Below are 3,588 nucleotides of genomic sequence, written 5' to 3'. Positions count from 1 at the left end.
TAATAAATAGAAAAAGATCCTATGATCAGTGATAACGACCAGTAATTTAAATTTTGTATTATCAAGAAGAGTAATCAGGACAGGCATATGCATAGAATGATGCTGAGAAAAATTAAAACTACGTTCTCAGTTTTCCTCTTTTATAAACTTATTAATAGTTGTGAATGCCAAAACTAGGGATCTTCCCCCATAGGGGTTGAATAATTCATAACTCTTCTTTTAGTCAAGCAAAAGAAAACAATGCTCACTCTAGCCTTACTATTTTATCTGAGGAGAAATTATTCTTAAGAGATCATGTAGTCCCTTGATATAAATGGGGATTTCCAATGTTTTATATCCAAAACTGGAAATATGGGAGAATAAGAAACTTAAAAGGGAGAAATATAGGATATCAGACATCACAAAGCATAAAAGTGAGTTACATAAATTGTACAAAGTTGAAATCAAAATAAAAATTTCAAGAAAACCAGAAGAGGCATCTTCTATTTCCACAATCTCACCAAACAATGGCAACACTGGGCTCAATGTTTGAGCTCTGCTACTACAGGTACTTCTTAAGATCAATGACAATAGGACCTTTAAAAATTACCTTTCCAAAGAGTTTTTTCAGACCCTTCTTTAAGTCTTTATTCCTCAGACTGTAGATGAAGGGGTTCAGCATGGGTGTGACCACAGTGTACATCACCGAGGCTGCTGCACTTGAGTGTGAGCTGCAAGTACCAGCCAAGCTAAGGTAAACACCTAAGCCTGTACATAAAATATCGAGACAACTAAAAGGTGTGATGCACAGCTGGAAAATGCTTTATACTTCCCCTGAGCAGATGAGATTCTATGTATGGAGGAAACTATCTTAAAGTAAGAGTAAACAATACATATAAGGGAACCACCAGCCAGGAACACAGCTTTAAAATACATCTCCAAATTATTGAGAAAGGTGTCAGAACAGGCAAGTTGGATCATCTGATTGAGTTCACAGAAAAAATGGGGAATTTCTAAGACTGTACAGAAGGACAGTCTCAACATCATTAAGCTTTCTAACAAGGAATTCAGGACACTGACGATCCAGGACACCAGCACCATCAGTCCACAGATCCGGGGGCTCATGATGACCGTGTAGTGCAGGGGGTGGCAGATGGCCACAAAGTGGTCATAGGCCATCACAGTCAGGAGGAAGACGTCCAATCCTATAAAGAGTGCAAAAAACTGCATCTGGATAATGCAGCCTTCATAGGTTATAACTTTACTCTGTGCCCAAATGTTCTTCAGCATCTTTGGGATGGTGGTGGAGGTGAAGCAGATGTCTACAAAGGACAGGTTGGAGAGGAAGAAGTACATGGGGGTGTGCAGGTGGGGGTCTGAGCTGACGGCCAGGATGATGAGCAGGTTTCCAAACATGGTGATCAGGTACATGGAGAGAAAAAGCCCAAATATGAGGGGCTGCAGTTCAGGTGACTCTGAAAATCCCATAAGAAGAAATTCTGAACTTGCTGTTTGGTTCCTTACTGTCTCACGGTGGGTATGATTACCTGGAAAGTGGTAAATATCATGACTGTTTTCATACAAACTGGCATTATTCACATTTTTTAAATGGGACCATATATCTTTTGCCATGAAGAAGTTAATTTCAGTATTTTATTCATGGATTTGAATCTTTTTAGGGATTTCCCTGTGCCATCTTTAATTAGCAAGTTTTTCCTCAAGATGTCATGTATTCAAGTTTTTAATGAGAAATTCTTTCACATATTTGAGGAATGTGTCTTGAATTGAGACAAAGACCAGGCACTGTACATGCAATAAATGCACTGTTCTGAAAAAGAAAAATTCCAAAATCCAGTTACGGAGAAGAGAAGCAAATAAAAAACAATATGAAGTGTGTCCAGTGGTTATTGATACTGTGAAGATAAAGCAGATGTAATAGAGAGCGTCAAAGAAAGATGCTATTTTTAAATACATGTTCAGGAAGAAACTTCGAACAAGGTGATATTTGAACAGATTTCAAGAAGGAGAGAGCCAGTGGCATGAGCGTAACTGGGAAAGTGTGTGCCTGGCAAGGGAAGAGCCAGTGCAAGGGCCTGGAAAGTCCTCATGTAAGATGGTCCAGTCCAGAAAAGGAAGCCACTCTAATGAGGGACATGAGCAGGAGGGTGAGAGAGGAGAGATGGTGTCAGAAGATGTAGAAAAATGAGATGGCCTTCCTGCTACTGCTGACACGTCAAGACACAGAGTCCCCGTATCAACATTATGTACTTTCAGCACTTATGAAATTCAATTTTAAAAGACTATATGAAACAAAACTGATAGACATCCAAAACCAATTCTATATATTTATACATACATGTGTGTATATGTATACACATATATATTTTAGTTATAATTTACTATCAGTGTGGGTCATGTTGCAGTGAACTGGGAAAAAAGAGGAGTGAGTTTTTCCTGTCTCTTTCCTGAGAATGAAGAAGACACAGATAACACTGAGCAGGCCTGAACATTCCCAGGCTTTACTTCAACTGTTCTTAATCTGTAGTATTTAACTGAGTTTGCTTTTCTGCCCCCAAAGTCTGCAGGAGCTACATTTTGCACCTACTATCCTTTTTTGCTGTTGTTGTTGTTCAGTGGCTAAGTCATGTCATACTCATGCCACCACATGGACAGCAGCACCGCAGGCTTCCCTGTCTAACCCTAACTCTAGCTCTGATTATCCTTTGACTCTATGCTAAATACATCCTTTACCTGGTGCTTACCTTTACAGCACTCTCCTCCTTTTAGTTCTTTCTACATATCAGGAAGAAAGTCACAGAGTCCCCTGACTGCCAGACTCAATTACTAGGTTACTGATGCCAGCCTATGACTCTTTTTGAAACAAGAGGAAGAAGACAAGATCCTTGCACATTTGTTCCTCATCACCAACCCCTGACTGTGAGCCTTCATCTTATATAAGCCTCTATGATCTCAGTGAGGGAGCAGTGAGCAGTGGCATGAAGCAAGATCTAAATTCCCTGCCCAGGAATTGAACCTGGGTAGCCCGGATGAGAACCAGGAATCCTAGTTACTGTCCACTAAAAAATATAATCACAGCCTGAAAGTAGAGAGTTATTTCATTTGGTGGGAATGTTAAGGACTCAGAGCCAGGGAGATAGAATCTCAGTAGCTCTGAGAAAACTGCTCCAAGGAGGCAGGAGGGGATGTCAGGCTATATACAAGTTTGCAACAAAGGGAGCAGGCAGTCTGAACATCAAAGATCAGATATCAAGTCAAGGAATTTACATTCTATGTATGAGAAGATGCAAGCCTCTGGGCTCACTGAATTCATTCCTTTCATATGCATCTCAGCTATCTGGGGCCAACCCTGTTTCCTTGCTCACCTTGCCTCTTGCATTCCCCCAGCTCCTCAGCAATCAACTTGCAGGTGGCAGCATCTGCTGGATCATAGCTTAGGGAGCTCACATTCACATTTGGAGGCCAGAAATCGCTGATGGCTGTGACTTGTCTTGTTTCTTGATATGGCAGGAGACATTTTCATTTCTCACCACCAAACCAGCAAGGGCTATAGGCTAGAGGCTGCTTTTCTCTGGATTTTTGCTCCCACTG

At 40.8% G+C, this 3,588-nt stretch overlaps 1 pseudogene; it reads right to left on the bottom strand.

Moving 5' to 3' along the window:
* Window positions 1-541: 541 nt before the first annotated feature.
* Window positions 542-1,611, bottom strand: LOC109560853 (putative olfactory receptor 7A2; annotated as a pseudogene).
* Window positions 1,612-3,588: the final 1,977 nt, after the last annotated feature.

The sequence above is a fragment of the Bos indicus genome, chromosome 7 (assembly GCF_029378745.1).
Source record: "Bos indicus isolate NIAB-ARS_2022 breed Sahiwal x Tharparkar chromosome 7, NIAB-ARS_B.indTharparkar_mat_pri_1.0, whole genome shotgun sequence".
NCBI classification, from domain to species: Eukaryota; Metazoa; Chordata; class Mammalia; order Artiodactyla; family Bovidae; genus Bos; species Bos indicus.
Note: the sequence above shows the minus strand (reverse complement) of the source record. Positions and strands in the feature narration are given on the sequence as shown.